General features: G+C 43.6%; 2 long non-coding RNA genes across 3 annotated transcripts in view; one reads left to right on the top strand and one right to left on the bottom strand.

The window, feature by feature from the left end:
* Positions 1–691: 691 nt before the first annotated feature.
* Positions 692–21,659, bottom strand: LOC307208114. 2 transcript variants are annotated; one of them, XR_013834991.1, is made up of 4 exons: positions 21,401–21,489; positions 10,290–10,339; positions 4,449–4,531; positions 692–929 (listed from the first exon to the last, which is right to left on the bottom strand). It is a non-coding gene; the product is annotated as an uncharacterized lncRNA (long non-coding RNA). The 2 variants fall into 2 exon arrangements; XR_013834990.1 differs by lacking the exon at positions 692–929 and adding an exon at positions 21,523–21,659 and having other exon boundaries at positions 4,234–4,531; positions 21,401–21,492.
* The window catches only part of LOC307208110, a 56,581-nt gene continuing 56,117 nt past the window's right edge, over positions 21,234–21,697 (top strand). Inside the window, exon 1 of the long non-coding RNA XR_013834985.1 lies at positions 21,234–21,507. This is a non-coding gene — a long non-coding RNA (uncharacterized lncRNA). The remainder of the gene's footprint in view (positions 21,508–21,697) is intronic.

The raw sequence follows: 21,697 nt of genomic DNA, 5'->3' as shown, positions 1-21,697 counted from the left end.
CTGGAATGATTGTAAGTGCATTGAGGTCATATCTACACCATACATTTAAAGCACCATTATACCATTTTAACAGCCATGGGGAATCCTAGGAACTGTCCAGGGTTTTCCCTTGACGTGTTATAATGGTATGGCGTGAACATATTATGTGGGTGTGGCCTTAGTTGAACATGTTCACAAACCTGCTCTAGACATTGCCACTCAACATGTGAAGGGTGAGAACATTAGGAGCAGGGCTTTCAAGCACATCTTGCCACTCTTGTCATACAATGTCCACCATCCCTGGCCATCTTTGCTGGGACTGATAGGAGCTGCAACATCTGGAAAGCCAAAGGGTCCCCATACTTGGTCTAAAGTGTCAATGGCTCTCCAGGGTTTCAGACAGGGAACTGCTCCTAACCCTATGTTGAGATGCCAGGGTTTGAGCATGCTGCCTTCTGTATGTAAAGCAAGTGCTGTACCACTAAACTATACTTCTTACACAATTTGGGATCCATATGACCTGACACATGAATCATTCCATGCACGTTGTGTCATAAAATGAATGTGTTTTTTTATATTAAAAAAATGGTTAGAAGAACGTAATTGTTGATACCCCTATCTTCCCCTGCCTCCTCGCCTCAGCATCTGGCATATCTCGTTTGGATGCATAATAAATGCCAGAGAGTCAAGATTTATCTTGGATTTCCTTGGGAGTTTTGTTGCCGCAGACATAATTTATGGAGAAACGGTGCTTTTTCCCTATGCTTTATTCTGCTGTCACTCACACCACATGCATCTTAGCCCATGGTGCAATTGGAAAGAGAAAGCTCCATTGCTCAGGTTTCTTTCTTCCTGCTGTCCCTTCACTATCCATGTGATACCAGATCAATATCTTCTTTCTGCTCGAAACTGCTTTGTAAACTGGGGCAAGGTCCCAACCACAGAGAGTCCTATCAATAAAGGCCAAGACAAGAGTGACGTACTCGAAATTTGGCTCAGTTATGAAACCCAGTCCCTTTAATTTAGTGTCAAAAACTGCAGGTAGCCATGGCAATCTATTACACAAAACCCAAATATTTATCTTTTTCTTTACTTGCTGTATTTATATGTTACCCAGTAAATTAATGGCAGTTAAAATACCCATAATATCACAAAATCTTTATTTGCAACACAGAAGTAGGAGAGGTATTGATAATTCAAGCATATACAGATCATTATTAGTGAATAAAAAGCAGTCAAATCAAATACGTACTTGTTAAAATTGCAAGGTTTTTTGAGAGACTGGGGGATATATATTTTTTAAGTCATTAACTGGCACTAAAAAGACCACAATGATGACACCAGGCAAGCCTTTCTGAAGAGGTATTCCAAAGCTGGGGTGCCAATGCTTCTGCTCAGAAGAACCTCTCCCAAGTAGCCAGCTATCACCAAGGTGAAAGCATTAGTAGCCTAGGGTCTGGTCTGAGGCACAGGACATGGCTTGCTGAAAAAAGGCAGGCCTCTTTATGTATGCGACAACAGCAGCAAGAATACTCATCGCGAAGTATTGGAAGACACAAGATTTACCCACCCGGGAAGAATGGCAGATGAAAGTGATGGACTATATGGAACTGGCGGAAATGACTGGCAGAATCCGAGACCAAGGTGAAGAGTCAGTGGAAGAAGATTGGAAAAAAATTAAAGTTTATTTACAGAAACATTGCAAAATTAAGGAATGTTAGAAGGTTGTTGGAAGGAAGTAATGTGGTTTTAGCAGAAATGATATAAAGGATTAGGTTAAAATTGATTTTTTAATTGGTGAAAGACGATAATTACAGTATATTAAGATAAATTATTAGGATAAAAACAAAGCTGGAAAGGATTTGCTGAAACATCTAATTGAACTAGAATACAAAAAAGGGAGGTGTGAGGAGATCAAGGAAATAAGCAAAGGAAAGAAAGTTATGTAAAGGTTTGATCTGTTTGTTTGTTTTTTGTCAATTGTTTGTATTTTTTCTGTCTTTTTATATTTTTCTTTTTTGTCTTTTTACTTTTTATCTTTGTAATCTTTAAAATTTGAATAAATACTATTTTTTTAAAAAAATGAAAATAGGCAGGCCTGGATCTGGTCAGTACCAGGATGTGGGCATAATGCATTCTGGATGTGGGCATAATGCAGAATTCTCCATTTTTATTTACATATTTTGTACTGCATGTATCCTTCAGTTCCTCCATGCCTTTTCTCTCTCTTTCATTCCTTGCATTGTGGATGCACAGAAGAGATGAAATTCCACAATTATTGTTTTCTTCCTCTTTTTATCATCATAATGGAAGAACCAAACTAGGTGTGATGGCAATTTCCTAGAATACCCTAAGATTTGTATTTTTAATGGTCTGCAAGTAGCAAATAAGGGGAAACCCTGCTCAGACTAAGAGTCAAGAAGAATGGAGAGGAGGACTATTTCTCTCCCTATCACATTCTTGAGAAAGATCTCTCCTGAGCTACTATTTGCAATAAAAACAGCCAATGCGGCCTTTCAAATTACAGCTTTAGAGAAGGGATTTTTGTAAGGATTTTGTTAGGATTCCCTACTTGCAACTCATGGTATCAAGACTGAACAGACTTACCAACAGCTGTGATTTTCATTTAAAACATGCATATAAAAACTGCTGGTATCATATTGTTGTTATGCAAATCTATAGTGTGCTGTGTATAGTATATACCCTACACAAATTTATTAGGAATACTGTGTACGGTTCTAGTTGTCTTGCCTCAAAAAGGATATTGTGGAGCTGGGAAAGGTTCAGGAAAGGGCAATCAAAATGATCAACAGGATGAAACAACCCTCCTACAAGGAAAGGTTACAGCGTTTATGACTTTTTAGTTTAGAAAAAAGTAATAGACAATGGGATAGAAATTTAAATTGTGCATGGAATGGAGAAAGTGGCTAGAGAATGCAATGTTGACCGTTCTCCTTGATCTGTCAAAGACTTTTGACATCATTGATCATGGTGCTCTTCTGGAGCAACTCAGGGAGTTGGGAGTTGGCAGTACTTGACTTCTACCTGCAGTGTCACTACCAGAAAGTAGCACTAGGAGACCGCTGATCAGCTCTGTGGCTTTGGGCTCCCCGAGAGTCTGTTCTGTCTCCTGTGCTATTTAATTTCTATATGAAACCACTGAGAGATGTCATCCAGAGATCTGGAGTATCATCATAGTGCCATAATTGCATATAATGCCAATCCTGGCCTGGCTGCACTGGCGGCAAATTAGTTTCTGTGCCCAATTCAAAGTGTTGGTTTTGACCTATAAATTGGTAAAAGGCTCAGGACTGAAATACCTCAAGGACTGCTGCTCCCTGTATGAAGTGGCCTGGACCCTGCATAATAATTTATGTTAAATTTGTAACTTGTGCAAATTGCCAAAATAATTGCACTAATTGCATTAAACAGCAGACAGTGAGATGAATAACAGTCTTTGTCAGAAGCCTAACAGGAATAGAAACACTGTTGATTGGCCAGGGCAGAGGAGAGTTGTAGTAAAGCAGCTGTACAGATTTTAAGGGGTGCCAATTTCAATAAAATTTACAAAATTACTTTGTATGTGAGCTGGGGTGCCAATATTGGGGGCAGGCAAGCTCCACCCCACATAATCTCAATATATGGAACATGCACACCATTTGAATGGCAATGCCCATCAACTTGGGAGTAGAGCAAATATTCAAATATTTTATTGGGGGGCCTGAAGGGACCTTAGCTCCTATTTATGTGAGTCAGATCTGCTTGACACATGTTCTCTCTCCCAACTGTGCCATTTTGGTAAAGAAGGCTAGATAGTGTACTTTCACTCTGCTTCTTCAAAGGGAGATGAAGTTTTTGTTGTCTGAATCAGGGTCTAAATGCCATAATGCAGTCAAAATTGTGATTAATATGACTTCAGGGGGGAAGCCATTCTGCAAGACCATAATTACAAAATGACAGATATTGTACAAGTGTCCTAAAGATGCATGCATCCCAAGAATATTTATGATAAATAATTACAGGAAAATTCTTTCATTAAAAAATAAACTGGATTAATTAGCAGACAATCATAATTTTTCTCAAATTACTTCTGCACACACTTCATTCATTTTACTTGTAATGGTTTGACATTCAGTTAAAAATTTAAGGGTTGGTCCTCGGGGCTGAGGAAGGGAGAAATCTGACTAAGTTCTCCAGATTCCTGGCCATGGAAAAAGCAGTATCTGGCTATGATGAAGGCCCAGTTCCTTCTAATGCTTAGATAAGGAATGGAAAGATCTGCAGGGGGGGGGGGGGAGAGAGAATTTGCCAGGAAATGGTTATCTTTGATATGCAGGCTCTTAGAACAATGAAGCCCTGTTTCTTCTTATACTCTCATTCTGAGACAACCTGTTAATATGCAGGAGCTGTCGTCCAGACTGAGAGTTATAGCTCTCTTATATTCACAGCCCATATAAGTGTATCCTCACCAGCTGGTTCTGCCAACTTTCCCCAAGATGTCACGCCTCCTGAATGAGTCCAGGGCTGGTTCTAAGGCCAGTTGAGTGGGTACCTGGAAAAGAAATAGGGTGAGAACTGGAAGATCAGTAGAGCCAAACTGGCCAGGAGATGGTGTCAAACACTGGTAGGAATGGTTCTTAATTCCTTGCAACATTTATATTTTACCTTTTGGCCAAAGCACTTGAGTCAGCAATGGCTTAGAATCTGAGAGACACTTTTGGGAAGGGAAAAGCCAAATGGAAAGGCCTCATCTTTGCCTCTGATGCAGCCAAGTGAACTGACCACTGATGAAGTTCTGTGAGGGGGAAAAGCTGGAAGGGCAGTTGATCACAGCCAAGCTAATAAAAAAAGCCTTGGCATTTGACCTAGAATCACTGAATTCTAAACCTGAAATATACTTCAGAGGTCCTCTAGCTCTCTATTTGATGCAAGGCCCCATCTAACCACTGCTTAAATTCTGAGGTTCTTTAGAGGCTGCATATCTAGAACATAGGAAGAGCCATGCTGGATCATGTAATCCAGCATCTTTTTCTCACAGTGGCAAACCAGATGCCTATAAGTAGCCTACACAAAGGACCTGGATGCAACAACATCTTTTCCTCCTGTGGTTTCCAGCAGATGGTATTTGCAGCTAGCACTTGTTGATAGCCTTTCTCCATTAATTTGTCTTATCTTCTGTTAAAGCCATCCACGTTAGTGGCTATCACAACTACTTGGTGGAGCAAACTGCACAGTTTAATTATGCACTGTGTGAAGAAGTACTTTCTTTTGTAAATCTCCCATTAGTCAACTGCACTGGATATCTACAAGATCTAACGTTCATAGAGGGAGATTCCCCCCCACCCCCAGCTATATTTCTGCAGACCATGCATAATTTTATACACCCTTATTAGGTCTCTAAAGATAGTTATGGCCTGTTTAATCCTCCTTTCCATTGCAAGCAATTTCATTCTTGTTGTCCTGTTCAGGCCTTGTGCAGATACAGTAAGTTTCAGAAACAAGAAGGAAAGGGCACCTTTTCCAATTCACCTGTGGCCTTCTCCTGCTATGCTATAGACTTCTAAAGGGTTTCTAGCTTCAAACACTAGATTTTTATAGCTGTATAGTGAGGGATGGCAGAGGATTCTAAGATGGAGTGACAGACTTCTGCTTGTGGGATTGACTTTGCTTTCTTACTAGAATCTAGAGATCTACCAAACATAGCTAGGTGCAAAAGGCATAGAGGGAGAGAAAATTCTGAGCCCAGGAATTTCTTTTGTGTACCAGAACGGAATGTTGACCTGAGAATGGGAAGATCCAATGAAACTCATTGACTCAACAAGGTCAGATGTTCTCTCTCAGCCTGAACTACCAGATGGTTTCAAAGAAAGAAAGAAACATTGGGGGGGGGCAGGGGGGCATGCTGTTTTTATTGTAATGATTGGCATGGTTTAAATAGGTTTAACATATGTATATAGTTTAATTCTATGAATGTTTAATTGTTTTTAAATGATTGCTCTTTCTATGCTTTCATCAGTTGTTGGGGTTTTTTTTTTGCTTTGAGTCCCTTCAGGGGAAAAGGCAGGACACACACACACACACACGAAAAAATAATCCCAGGTCAACCCAGGCATTCTTCATTTTTGCAATAGTATAGGGAAACAGAAGAAGTGGAATAATTTTGTTGCTGCTAGGGTTGGAAGGATCTACCAATTTCAGTTCTCTTACATTCTCATTTTATCAGTTTTAAGTTCAGTACTCCATATTTTGCAAACATTTGTGATAAAAAAAACTTTATGAAAATTCAGCAGCATTTTACTGTGATTTTTTCCTAATATAATTTTATATGCTGTTTTGACTAATACATAAAACGGTTTTGCAAGCCATTTCCCCTAGTATAGTGCATCTTTGTATGTTATTTTCATTAATATATCCATGGTTATGCATGCCTTCCCTTAATACATGCATTTTTGTAAACATTGTTTGGTTGGAGAAATGCATTGCAGTATTCAGATAAGTGTGAATTTCAAAAAATAGCTGTCTTTCTGTTAGCATACCATTTAGGAAAGTGTGAAATTGATAGATCTGGCTTTCAATGCATACTGAATTGAATTTCTCCTCCACCCACAGCTGCTGCTATTGTTAAACATCCTTGCCAATCAACTGCAAACTATCCAATAGATCCAGATGTAACTTCTTCTTACCCCTGTTCTAAGGCACAGAAAAGCAGAAAGCTGACCCTTCCTTTACTTTTAACATATTTCCATATAGTGCTGAGAAGTGGTTAACCTCATGGCATATATCTCCCATCCAGGATACTCACTGGAAGCTGTTAAAATAAGGATGGGGGAATTCTGTTCAGTCTGACAGCTGCATTCCCCTGTGGCAACATTCTGGGGCTACATGCTGATAGTGGATGAACCAAGTGGCAAAAGTAAAAAAAGAAATGGAAGCCTTATAAGGCTTAGAACCCCAATACCTCAAGGACCATTTCTTTTCACAAGATGTCACCTGGTTCCTGTAATAATCCTCTGAGGCCTTTCTTCATATGCCTCCTCCATGTGCCTCCTCCAGGAGGGTGGCACTTTTCAGAGGTGGTCCCCCATCGGTGGAATGCTCTTTCCAGGGTGGTGTTGCAGTTGCTGTCTTTATTTTTAGGTGCAATACAAATATTTCATCTTTACCCAGGCTTTTAGCCCTTAATTTGAAAGGTGGCATTGGGGCCTCTTTTCGGGGTGGTGGGATTTGTAAGCCTTGCCTTTTTACCTGCATACCGTTTTTAGGTTTGCAGGCAATGGGTCCTCCATCCCCTCAGGAGCCAGAGCAAACTCAGCGGATGCCTGCACCTGAGGATCCAGCACAGGTGAGGACCCTTCAGGCTCATGCCCCAGCCCTGGCTCAGCTGGTTCTGGAGGCGGGGAATCCTGTGCAGGCTGGGATCCCTCAGGTTCAGCATCCAAGTCCGAATCCCAGGCCATCACACTGAATCACTTGAGTTTGCTCTTACAAGGAATGATTGCTGATGCAACAACAACAATTTTATTATTTATACCCCACCCATCTGGCTAGGTTTCCCCAACCACTCTGGGCAGCTTACAGAATATATAAAACATAATAAAGCATCAAACATTAAAAACAGAGCACTGTAGCCATGTGAGAGGGGCCTCATAGCTGATTGGGGATTTGAAGCCAGGTCTCTCTCTCTCCGATCCTCTGTCCGCTTCACCACACCATTTCTCCACTGGGTCCAACAGCTCCAGGCACGGAAAGTCCCTTTGCCTGAGGGTTTGAGCCTGATCCCAGGTAACACCTCCAAGAACTTAAGGCTGTCACTGTAACCTCGCTCCAAGCAGAGTTTCCACAGCTTGATCTTGTGCTCCTTCCACACCAGGGCCTCCAGCTTATCCAGATGCAAACCTAAAGGAAACTGACCCAGAGTGCTTTGGAGGAGAGGGATCACATCCACACCACTTTTCCTTGCAGAAGAAGATTCCCTTGGCCACTCATAGGCAGGGTCCAGCTCATCTGAGGTGAAATCTAAGGGATGATAAGCAGCCCTGCGTGAAGGTTTCTTGCACTGGTGTGTGGACAAAGGCGGAGCTGTGGAGCAGGCTGGAGGGGGCACTGTGGGGCAGGTCTTCTCTGGTGGTAGAGAGGCCTCTGACTCGACTGGATAAACTGGCGAATCCATCCGTAGTCTTTTATAAACAGGTTGTTCTTCTTCAGATGCTGGGCGTTTCTGACAAAGGTCTTCTTCTGTGGATCTCACCACAACTTCCAGGAGCGGTTTTTCCATGGTCCTTATCTGGGCCTCAGCTCATAGCATTCTCTCACCCCCCTCCCCAAGCTTGCAAGGCTGGGCCTAATGTGCCTTGCCTAAGGCTATCATGTTTTCTTATGGCAGAGGAGAAATCTGGACTCCTGACTTCTCTGCTTCACATACAGCTTTCTTAGCCATGGATGCTATTTAAAAGATGCTTAATAACTTATCACAAGTAAACTCCTGTCTAAATTAATCCAGATTCCCATCAATTCCAGAAGAGTTTTGATGCCAGATGTGTTTGATGTGCTTTGTATTCAGCTGCATAGAAATACTTTTTTTTTTACATGTCTTCAAAATTTAATGTTAAGCAAGAAGAAGAAACAACAAACAAACAAAACAACAACAGCAACCCAGCAACCCAGCAACAACCCATCACCCTTGGCGTCTGTTGCAGATGGTCACTAACTTGCCAGTGCACTCAGTGAAGCATGCATTTCCAATCCGCTGAAACTCCACTTCCCTTTGTGCTCAGGAGACTTCTAGTGTAACGAGGAGTGACAGTATGCTTGGGTACGCGAGCAAGCACATGATATGCAGAGCATATGTTGGGTCTCACCTTCATCTCATAGCAAAGAGAATCAAAGTGGGTGGAGGAAAGAAATGATGCCTTAAGGGACGTTCCTTCTGGTATAAGCACTGTTTGTAATAGCTCTCAGACAGTTCTAAATTGTAATCTAGATTGTGATACAATCTCTAAAGTTGCAATCTTACACTGACAGCAATCCTCAGAGAAAGAGTGTAGTCACCTTGGGATGTTAAAGGGATGGCTGTACAGAAATTCCCTGGGAAGTTATGCCGGCCTTACCAAAAACTCCAAAGTCTCTACTTGAAACTCCTGAGATATTTCTAAGGCTGGCCCAAGGCCAAATGGCAAATCCCTGTGAGGAACAAGTTTAGTGTAGGGTTATCAGACGTCCTCGGTTCCCGGGCACAGTCACCCGATTTGCAAATCTGTCCCCGGACAAATTCCGTCCCTGGGATGTCCCCAGATTTGCAAATCTGTCCCCAGGAAATGTGACAGCGGCAGTGGCAGCAGCCTAGAGCCAGCCTGGTAGCAGAGGTGGCTCTGGCTGGCTTCAGGAGCTGCACGCTGCCATGGCACCTGCCATTTTTCCTCTCCAGAAGTCCCCATACACAGAAGTCTTGTGCACAACACATCATATGGGGACTTCCGGAGAGGAAAAATGACAGGTGCCATGGCACCGAGCAGCTCCTGAAGCCAGGCAGAGCCAACTGTGCTACTAGGCAGACTCCAGGCTGCTGACTGCCGCCACCACAGCCGAAGGGGAACCGGAGGTGTCTGGCAGTACAGATCTCCTGCCCCCTGCCCCCTTTGTTTTGACTGATCGGGGGAGGCTTGGGAGTCGCGGGTGGGCAGCCATTGCCCAGTTTTTTAAAAACTCTGCGCATAAATGTTTCACATGGTACAAAAGAAGGGCTTTGCACCTTTATACAATATGCATGTGTGCTTGGGCCCAGGGTCTTTTGCCTCACCATCCCCGCTACTGACTCGCTGTTGCTACTCAGCTTCAAAAAAAAAAGAAAAAAAAAAGTGTCCATTGATTCATTGAAAAAAATTTGGTAACTATAGTTTAGTGACCTACTGCTATTTGCTCAGATATGGAATATCAGAATCTTAACCTATTTCACAACTCCAAAGCACAGTCTTCATGTATTTTTTCCTGCCATATATGATAGGGCACATTTAAAGACACTCATGGGCACATCTTTTGTTGAATGGGTATGGATGTTGTAAACCTTACAGCAAAAAGAAAAGAAATCATGCAATGCTGGTCATATGCAGAGCAGTATTGCCAGTATTACAAATAAAGATAAGATGTTTGTATTATTTGTTCCAGCTATTGAGGGGATAGTTGAATAGGTAGCCCATCTACGAATGAGAGTTAAATTTGATTCAGTTAGCATTTAAAGGTGAACCTACCAAATTCACACTTTTGAAAACAATATGCAAATAGAAACACAGCTGTCCTTCAGAATGTCTACTTACTGGAATGTTGTAATGCAGTTCTCCGGTAAAACAAGTGTGTGATAATGCATCTATTAGGGGAAAATAAAATCAACATATTAATGAAAATAACATACATTGAATGCATTGCCTTGGGAAAAATTGCATGCAAAAATTCATTTGATAGCCAAAAGTGCATACAAAAATGTGTTTGTTATGGTAAATTTGCATTGAAATGCTGATGAATTATTACGCCATTCTCCAAAAGCATAGCAAAGTGACTGAGGGACAAAAGGAATTGGGGAGAAAGAACACACTGGTCTTTCTGCTCACAAGTCAGAACCATAGGACCATTTGATCTAGCATGTCTCCTAGCTGTAGTTCTGCCTATAAAAAAAGGAACAGGCTGAATTTCATTTGGTTGAGTGCCAGCATGAAAGTGGGGAGGAAGGAGAGAAAATAGCTGGATAACAGGTGGTTGCTTACCTTGTCTTAAAGTATCAAGTTGTGTTACACACACACACACACACACACACACAGCATATATACTTTTTGTATTACTTGTTTGTACTGTGATAATGTTTATTAGTAGTGCTGTAGTGTCGAAGGTCAGGTGTTCTGTTTCATTCTTACCTGGCTCTGGGTGATAATTAGCTAACTAATAAAGACTTAAAGAAGGTAAAAGTAAATGTAACCCTGACCGTTAGGTCCAGTCGTGGACGACTCTGGGGTTGTGTGCTTATCTCGCTCCATAGGCCGAGGGAGCCTGCATTTGTCTGCAGACAGCTTCTGGGTCATGTTGCCAGCATGACTAAGCCGCTTCTGGCGAACCAGAGCAGCGCACGGAAATGCCGTTTATCTTCCAGCCGGAGCGGTACCTATTTATCTACTTGCACTTTGACGTGCTTTCGAACTGCTAGGTTGGCAGGAGCAGGGACTGAGCAACGGAAGCTCACCCCGTTGCAGGGATTCAAACTGCTGACCTTCCGATTGGCAAACCCTAGGCTCAGTGGTTTAGACCACAGCGTCACCTGCATCCTTAATAAATACTTTACTTTTGATGAATTATCATGTGGTTTAAAAAAAGAAATTGCCATAGAACTGAATTTAAGGTTGGGAAAATGAGAAATTGAGGGAACAAAAATTGATAGGTATTTCCATCACAGCCCTTGTCACATGCCCCCTGAGACCAGTATTACAGGCAGTTAACTGATTTCACCTTACCCTAATTCCAGATCCAACCTAGGAAATTTGTGACAGAGAATTCAATAATAATTTGAGAAAGAGTCAGGCAATGACTTGAGTTGCTGCTACAGAGATCATCAAAGGCTTTGTTTTGCCTGCCAGATGTTTGGTGGTCTGGGAGTTTATAGCACGTCAGTAGCTCAACACATGGCCCAGTTTCATCACCTTGCAGCAGAACAGGCAACATTTCCACTTATGTGGCTTCAATCAAAGCGGGATTTCTCTTTTGGCAAAATCCAATGACAAACTAGCTTTGTGGAGACCCATTCCACTCTCTTGAGAAATGTCAAAATGCCTTTGACATGCTTTGAAATTCAGATGTTTAGCCTGAGGAAGGTCCCACCAATTCATTCCAAATGTTGCTTTTAGGTGAGATTTCAGAGGCAGCTCTAACAAAGATCTCAGGTCTTCTAATGAACGACAAGAGTATTAAGTTGGGAGTTTGGCAAGTTTGCTCAAGTCAGGCCCAGATGCAAACAGTGACGTATTTCAACAGCCCTTGGAAGAACTACATCTTTCATGGTCCTCTGTGATGCAGCATGCTGTCATGGTGATGAGGAAAGGGGCAGAGAGAGAGCAAAGGTGGGGGGGAACCATTTGCCTTTCCTTTCTTTGCTCCTCCTTCACCTCCTATTACTACCCCTACTTGGAGACAAAGCTATCATAGGTGTGTGTGCTCTGAAGTCTGAGGACCTCTGAGGGTAGAGAACTGGTAATGGTGATAGGTAGGGACATTTTTCAGAGCCTCTGGATTGGCTCAAAAAGGAGGAAAAAGTAGTCTGTAAATTTCTGAGTTAATCAAAGGTAAGCTGTGCTGCTTTATAAGTTACGAAGAAATCAGTATCACTCAGCAGCCATTTCACCCTTTCCGCCCTGTTCGAGTGTGTTCCATTCGTAAGCAGGGGTTTTATAAATCGGTCTCTTGGTTCTATATATATAGCGGGCATTGCAATAAATAGTGGTATAGGTCCTCTACACATGTTTGCCCACACAGACAGAGTCTCTCCTTGTACTGTACTTTGCTGTACCGACCATCCACTGCCACCAAGGTCATCGATTGTAATTGTAATTCTGTAAAAGCGATTCTTAGTACGGCAAGTGGGAGCTTTGTTAGATAACTAGCTTGCCTGTGCTCCATTTTGATAAGTGGGAACCATGGTGAACTTTTGGTAGAGACAATCATGGTTAAATCCCTTTATGCATCGGACTGGAAGAGACAATCTCTTAAGTGCCTCTTATCCATCTTCATGACCACCTGAAGATCTTGTAATTGATACTGGGTGAAGAGGCGTTGGATGCCATCCTTCCAACATTTGGTCTGTTCCCATTCTGTGTGGGACATATAGAAGGGAATCTCTCCTCCGAGAGAGACTGAAGTCTTTTCACATAGTTTAGACATAGATAGTCAGTTCTAGCCCGTCTTGTTGTCACGTCTGCTTCCAAGCAGAGAAGAGCAGCTGGGGTCCCACTAGGGAGCGAGAGCACTTTCCTGAGGAATTTGTTCTAAGGCTTTGTTAGCATTTGGATCCATGCCCCATATTGCTACTCCATAGAGGATCTGGGAAATAATTCATACTGTAGGTGTTGCACCTGCACATTCCAACAGCAGTCTGCACATGGCACCAACCTCACACTCAAGAGGGGCCAGTACCCCAGTAACAGAGCACCTACACTCTGCTCCAACCAAAGAGTTTTTTCCAGTGAGTCTGGGTCTTGCTCCAAGGCCAGCTGGAGAAGGCCTTGCAGCAGGGAGCAGTTCCTTCAGCCTTCACTGCAGCAGATCTCCCATTAAGGGTCTCTTGTTAAGTCCTGCTGATTTCATAGCATCATCTCAGCCGTATTGCTCTGAGGAGTAAGTGGTAGGACTGCATAGCTCGAGAAATGACAGAAAGACTGGAAGACAGACTGACTGACTCTCACACCTGCATGCAGCTATATAAGGAGAGCTCAGATAGCCTGGAACCTTCTGGTCAACAATGATTACTAATAAGAAAGGACTGCTGAGTCACTACAGGATGCTGAGTCACTACAGTGGTACCTCAGGTTAAGTACTTAATTGGTTCCGCAAGTCCATACTTAACCTGAAGCGTATTTAACCTGAAGCGGACTTTCCCATTGAAAGTAATGGAAAGTGGATTGATCCGTTCCAGACGATGAAAAACGCCCCCTAAAACATCAATTTAACGTGAATTTTACTGTCTAATTGAACCATAAAATGAAGGCAATAATCAATGTACTGTACTATAAAATAAATAAGACAGTATTTTAGATGAAAAAAATTAACATTTTTTTTTCTTTCGTGCACTGATGATAGTCAGTTTGGATGGGGTGGGGGGCTTTTATCCATCTCTGCAGCCACACAATCAACCAGTAGCTGAACTGGGTTCCACACAGTCACAAAAACAAGTCACAAAAATGAAGTCACAAGCCACAGTCACAAAAGCAAAGTCACAAGTCAGTCCCATAAAATGAAGAACAGGTCACAGTCAAAAAACCAAAAAAGCCACACAAAACCAAAATGCAAAAAAAAAAATAAAAAATAGCAAAAACAAAACCTCCAAAAATAATTTCTGTGTTGCGTGGGTGCTCAGGACTCAACAGCTGGCAGACTCAACAGGAAGCCTCTGATTAGCAGCGAAACACTCAACAGGAACCAGACGGTGAAAAGCGACCCTTAAAACAACAATTTTACATGAATTTTTACTATCTAACAAAGCCATTGATCCATAAAATGAAATCAATAAAACAGTACAAAATGAAAATGTGATTTTTTTTCTTACCTGTGCTGATGATAGTCACTGTTTGGATGGGTGGCTCAGGATCCTCTTCCACAATAACAATCGGTGATTTCTCTCCTGCCATTCCTTCCCTTGCCTTTTTTACACCACTGCCACCTGGTTCAGACTCACTGGATCTTTTCCTTAAAGGTAAAGGTAAAGGTACCCCTGCCCGTACGGGCCAGTCTTGACAGACTCTGGGGTTGTGCGCCCATCTCACTTAAGAGGCCAGGGGCCAGCGCTGTCCGGAGACACTTCCGGGTCACGTGGCCAGCGTGACAAAGCTGCATCTGGCGAGCCAGAGCCACACACGGAAACGCCGTTTACCTTCCCGCTATAAAGCGGTACCTATTTATCTACTTGCACTTAAGGGTGCTTTCGAACTGCTAGGTTGGCAGGCGCTGGGACCGAGCAGCGGGAGCACACCCCGCCGCAGGGATTCGAACCGCCAACCTTTCAATCGGCAAGTCCTAGGCGCTGAGGCTTTAACCCACAGCGCCACCTGGATCTTTTCCTTACCAAATGTTTTTTGATTGAGACTTGCTTTTGTCATTGTTTTAAGATTTGTCTAAAGTGAGAGATTACGTTATCATTGTAGGTATTAGCAGCATAACTTAGAGCAGCTTTATCAGGGTGATATTTTTCAGCAATAGCTTGCACTTCAGCCCATTTTGCAAGCAGTTCTTTGATTGTTGCTGTAGGTGCAGTTTCTCCCCCCCCCCCCAAATATTTTTATTAGTTTTTTTCACAAACATAAATAAAACTTAATCTTTTACAATCATCATTTTATGTCATCTATTTACACTGTGTAAGTTCACGCCCGGACTTCCTTCCTTCCCTGCTTCAGTTTTCTTAGTTTATATGTTCTATTGCCTTCTATACACATCACAGGATTTATGTTAACCCTGCTACAGTTTTTAGACTTCTACAGTTAATTCTTATATATGCAACAAATTTACCCCACTCTTCAAATTTTGTCCCTTTTCGGTCTTGAGTTTTATGTCATTTTATGTCATTTTAGCTAATTCTGTATATTCAAAGAGTTTGGTCTGCCACTCCAACACTGTTGGGGTCTCATGTAATTTCCACTTTTGAGCCACAAGGATCCTAGCTGCAGCCGTAGCGTATTGAAATAGTTTACGATCCTCCTTTTTCACCTCCTCCCCTATTATCCCTAAAAGAAAAGCCTCCGGGTTTTTTTAGGAAATGTATACTTAAAAAGTTTCTTCAGTTCATTGTATATTAGATCCCAAAACTTGTATATTAGATCCCACACGCCCACCACATGTGGTAGCGATCCCCATCCTTTAGTTTACATTTCCAACAGGCTTTGTTACTCAATTTATACATTTTTGCCAATTTAACCGGGGTGATATACCACCGGTACATCATTTTTAGTAAATTTTCTCTTAAGGTGGAGCACACTGTAAACTTCATACCTTCGTTCCATAATGTTACCCATTTATTGTATTCAATATTGTAACCGAAGTCGACCACCCACTTTATCATGACTTCTTTTGTTAACTCATCTGTCGCCTCGTCCGAAACCTACGGAGGCTAGGGCCTAAAGCGCCCCCCCGAGCGGTAACCCCTTGGGGAGCGCCCCAGGGATGTGCATCTCGGGGGCTCCCCCTGTTGGTGCTTAACCCTTCCCGGTTAGACCGGATAGTCTGTTAGGGCCAATGCCTGAAAGCCAATACCGCTCTTACCTGTAATCAATAAAGTTGTGGCCATTTTCGCCCATTAACCTAAATTATGGTGTCTGGTGTCGTTATTTTACTTATTCTGTGGGAGGGGGCGGGTATAGCCACGCAAAAACTTTACACTGATGAACGCAAACTCTTCCAACAACTCATCCTTCAAGCCTGGAGGGTGACCTGGAGCATTATCCACAAGAAGCAGGCACTGCATTGGAAATTTTTTGTCCTGGGGGTCTTTTTTCACACTTGGCCCAAACACTTCATGAACCCAGTCAATGAAAAATTGCCTAGTTACCCAAGCTTTGCTGTTTGCCCTCCACATCACATGCAATTTGCTTTTTATGACATTGTTCTTCTTAAATATCCTGGGGTTCTCAGAATGGTAGACTAGCAAAGGCTTCAACTTAAAATCTCCACTTGCATCTGCACAAAATAAAAGGGCTAGCGTGTCTTTCATGGGCTTGTGTCCTGGCAATGCTTTCTCCTCTTTTGTGATATAGGTCCTTTTTGGCATTTTTTTTTCCAAAAGAGGCCTTGTCAGAATTCAGGCTCGGTCAGAGGTATGTGCCTATCTCTCCAGGCACCGGCTGAATTCTTTCGACCTCCCTCCGGCGACTCCCGGCAGGAAAAACACACGAGGTCCGTTCCGGCGATTTTCCTCAGGCTGTGAGAAAAACACACCAACTGCTCTCCTCCTCCCTGCTCTCCAGCATACCCCCAGGGAGGGGAATCAGACTCAGACAGAAATGTATCTACATTGTTTTTATTCCTGTCTTTCACTTCAGTACAGAGAAAACATGTCTGCTCTCTTCAACAAACAGAGAGAGACTCCAAACTCCACCCATGTACATCCTGTACAAGTCATATGACACACAGACTGAGCTAACATCCGGTGCTCAATACAGAATGGACTGCCCCTTTGTTTCCATGGCAACAGTCACATACATCCTGTCTGGCTTTGCAGCCACAAGCAGCTGACTGAGCTGCTGGCGCCTTTGCTTGCTGCAGCATTGCTGCTTTAGAATAACATACTCCCCCTAAAGCATCAATGCGTGCTGTGAGCAAAGCGTCATCCAGAGAAGAAAACAAACAGTTGTTATATGTATAACACTCCCCTGTTGTTTCAGTTCCACCCTTGGAACTACCCGCCACTGGTTTTACCAATGTACCTCTCTGGTTGTGTGACTTCCAAGGAATGAGTGCTTCTGCATTACCTTGGTTAGCAACTCTCTGTTGTGCCTTTGTCTCTGACTCAGACACAGCTTCAATTTGACCTTGGTCATTTACAACAGCAACACATGCAATAGCTTGGTTAGCAAACTCCTTTGAATACCTCTTGGGTGGTACACCCTTCGTTGCTCTCTCAGACCTACGTAAGAGGTGCTGCTCTTCTCTGCTTTCTGGTTCAGCCTCTGAACTCTCTGAAGAACCAGTACTAAGCTTAATCAGTGGTTCATCCTCCTCTTCTGAGGGTCTAGTCATTACGTGAGATTTCCTCTCAATGACTGTGACAACTGAGCTGTCTGAGCTATCGCTGTCATCATCAGTACTACTGAACTCAATAAGATCAAACTCATCATCATCATCATCAGAATCATCATCATCACCTGTGGGAAATGTGTGAACAATCACTCGCTCCTGTTCAGGAGCACTCTCTAGAAATTTTGTGAGAATCACTTTACCAGATTCAGACAAAATTACTCTGTAGAGACCCTTTTCATAACCCACAAAAATGCCTCTGGCATTCTTTACTCCACCTGGAGCTTCTGTCCTCACATGAGACCCAAAAACCTTGAAATGGGCAACAGAAGGTTTTCTGTGGAACAGTTTCTCAAAAGGAGAACATCCCAAGTCTTTTGAAACCTTTCTCAACCACGTGTAACAATATGACATTAGCGACTCAGCCCAGTACTCATGTGGCAGATGTGAACTAAGCAATTGCGCATGCATTCCCTTTTGCAATTCTTAGTTCACTCTAACACAGCCACATCTGTTCCAAGCTTCTTCGGAACTAGCAATTTTGTGTCTTATCCCTTTCTTCTTCAGGAACCTCTGGAAATCCTGTAAAAGAAAAATTGGCTTCTCATCTGTGCAAAGACAATCTATGTCAGCATCATGCATATTTTTAACCTTGTCACAAAACTCTTTAAACCTTTCTAAGGCTTCTTTCGGTCTCTCCAAAAGATAAATCCAGACAAAACCTGTGAAAGAATCAACACATATTAGGTAATACTTTGCATTGCCTCTAGATGGTGCTAAAGGACCAATCACATCAGCATACACCCGCTGAAAAGCCTTGTGGACCCTCGAGGTGACCTGCTTGGCGTTCTTCTTGGCTACACCTGCAAAAGAAATCATGTTAGAATCACAAGAATTACATTCCATGTAATCACTTTGATCAAAAGTCAACACATACAGTCCATCTTTCTCTTTGGCAGAAAGATACAACTCTCCATCTTTGTAGATCTCGCAGTGTTGATCATCATAGGACAGTTTTAGTCCCTTCTTGGCAATCTGCGAAACGCTGAGCAGATTGTACTTCAACTCTGGAACCAAATAAACATTGTTTATAGTCAAGTTCAGACTTTTAAGATACACAGTCCCAATTCCGGTGGCTTCCAGCTCTTGACCGTTGGCTTGTTGTACAACGAAGCTTTGCTTCTTAAACAACGAAAACAAATCCCTGCGATGGGTCATGTGAACCGTCGCTCCCGTGTCTAAAACGAAGGAATTCCCCACTTGTGGTGTGGCTTTTAGGGACATCAAAGCCTTTGCAGGCTTCGCCTGTGACTTGGCATGACTTCTGCCTGACGCCTCAGACTTCGTGGAGCTTCCCTTGGCTCCTTTGTTCTGACGTGGCTTCCTGCAGTTCCGCTGAAGATGCCCAGTCTGTCCACAATTGTGGCATCGGACAACGTTCAAAGCTACGGCGTCTCCTCCAGTAGCTACAGCAGTGGGGGTGTCTGAACTCCGTTCTTCCCTCCCCCTGTCCTTGACTTCCAGGGCGGCAAGTCTGTCATGTTCGTTCAGAACCACGGCAAAGACCCTCTCCGAAGTCAAATCTTGCGCTGGGAGAGACCCCAGCTGACTGGCAACCGTTTTGTAAGTCCGATTCAGGCTGTTGATCACCATGAAGCAAAACACTTCCTCCTGCAGACGGAAATTGCGTTCCACCATCTGCTGACGCAGAAATTTCATTTCCGTCAGGTGCGCTTGAACATCTCCATCAGGCGCAAGCCTCAGGTTGGTCAGCTTTTCAAAATACAGCAACGCTGAAGAACCTGCATCTCTCTGATGTGTCCTTCTCAGCGTGTCCCAAACATCTTTCGCGTGCTCTAAATCTTGTATATGAATAAGCTGAGAATCTGACACACACAGAATTATTGCCGTTCTGGCCTTCATATCCTGTGACTCCCAAACAGGCGTTGGTGCTGCAGGGATGGGGTTCTCAATCACCCTAAACAGTCTCTGATTCTGCAGCAAGGCCTTCATCTTAATAGACCAAGATGCATAATTGTCACTGGTCAAAAGGGGTGGAGAAGGCAAAACTCCCTTCTTGGCATCCATTTTGAGTCCTTGCATTGACTCTCAAACACAAGCCTCTAAAATCCAATAGCTGGCTTGTTTACACTCTGTGCACCTGGCAGCAATAACACTGGCCGCTTGGAAAGTCCCCTTTCACAGTTCCTTTGTAAGGGCCTAGTCAAAACACGAGCCTCTCTGGGCATAGCCTGACTTCCAGCCCTTATCTTGAAACTGGCCTGCGTTGCTAAGCAACCACATTCCTTTCCTTGGACAGGAAAAACCACAGGAATGTTTGGAATGCAGACTCTTCTCTCTCGGAGCTGTTTTTCCCAAACGTTGCTCCCATGAAGCAGAGAATTAACCCATCTGCATTCACACTCTTAAGCCCGAAAATCTCATACCTGGGCTCCATAGCTTGGCTTTCAGCTTCCTCTGGTCAGCTTCTGGCTGCAGAGAATCAGCCTCCATCTCAGGCTTCCATGGAGAGGGGTGAAAATAGCAGCTCTGCCCCTATTTCTGCAGACTTCCATGGATCGAAGAAACCAGCAGCTCTGCTACCAATGTCAGAATTCAGGCTCGGTCAGAGGTATGTGCCTATCTCTCCAGGCACCGGCTGAATTCTTTCGACCTCCCTCCGGCGACTCCCGGCAGGAAAAACACACGAGGTCCGTTCCGGCGATTTTCCTCAGGCTGTGAGAAAAACACACCAACTGCTCTCCTCCTCCCTGCTCTCCAGCATACCCCCAGGGAGGGGAATCAGACTCAGACAGAAATGTATCTACATTGTTTTTATTCCTGTCTTTCACTTCAGTACAGAGAAAACATGTCTGCTCTCTTCAACAAACAGAGAGAGACTCCAAACTCCACCCATGTACATCCTGTACAAGTCATATGACACACAGACTGAGCTAACATCCGGTGCTCAATACAGAATGGACTGCCCCTTTGTTTCCATGGCAACAGTCACATACATCCTGTCTGGCTTTGCAGCCACAAGCAGCTGACTGAGCTGCTGGCGCCTTTGCTTGCTGCAGCATTGCTGCTTTAGAATAACAGGCCTGTCTCATCACAATTGAAAACTTGCTGGGGAACAAAGCCCTGCGACTCAACATAATCTTTAAATTCCAAAACAAATTGGTCAGCCTCTAATTTGCTGGCACTGGCAGCTTCACCATGTCTCACAACACTGTGGATGCCAGTTCTCTTCTTAAATTTGTCAAACCACCCATGGCTTGCCTTGAAACTCTCAATCTCAGCACTTGGTCCAGGGGCATTTGCATTGAGGTCAGCATGCAACTGTAAAGCTTTTTCACAAATTATGCTTTCAGAAATGCGGTCACCAGCCTCCTGTTTTCCAGTTATCCATATTAAAAGCATTTTTTCCATTTCTTCCATTGTCTATGTTCGCTGCTTGAGTGTTTTAACACCCTTTGCAATGCTGGCCCCCTTAATAGCATCCTTACGATGGTACCAACTGTAGATTTGGGCATCCCAAACTGTGTTACCAGATCACTTATATGGACCCCATTTTCATGTTTAGAAATAATTTCCTTCTTTACCTTAACACTTATCACAGTTCTCTTGCCTTTGCTGCTTTGCTTCATGCCAGCAGTCCCAGGAAGCTGAACTGAGTTCCACAGATCCCCAAAACAATGGCAGAAGGCAGAGTCCCCCAGAAGTCCCCCAAACGAAGGCACAAAACAGAGACAAAGGCACAGGGCACAGGATAAACAAATCCCAAAATTTTCCACTCCCCCCCCCACCACAGGGTAGGTGGGCTTACCTGGCTAGGGGCAACCCATCTTGCTACAGCTACAGCTAGGGGTGGGGCAAAGGGCTGATAAAGGGCTTAAAGAATCCCAAAATTTTCCACTCCCCCCCCCCACAACAGGATAGGTGGGCTTACCTGGCTAGGGGCAACCCATCTTGCTACAGCTAGGGGTGGGGCAAAGGGCTTTTCGGCAGAGGCTCCTTTTGTTTCTCAACGGCTTCATTGCTCTTTATCTTTGCTAGGTAAGTGATCCTTACCTAACTTTGGGGCTGGGATCCTGTGGATGTCTTGGGGTTGTTGCAGAGGCCTTCTGCAGCTGGAGCCCAGTCACAGAGCCTTTGCAGGCTTGCGAATGTTGGGGCTTAGCCCTCCGGCCTCTGCAGGCCCTGTGGATGTCGGGTTTGGCTTTCGGGATCCTCGGAAGTCGGGCTT

Source organism: Podarcis cretensis, assembly GCF_951804945.1.
Source record: "Podarcis cretensis genome assembly, chromosome: Z".
NCBI classification, from domain to species: Eukaryota; Metazoa; Chordata; class Lepidosauria; order Squamata; family Lacertidae; genus Podarcis; species Podarcis cretensis.
The sequence above is the reverse complement of the archived record's forward strand: the minus strand, read 5'-3'. Positions and strand labels throughout refer to the sequence as shown.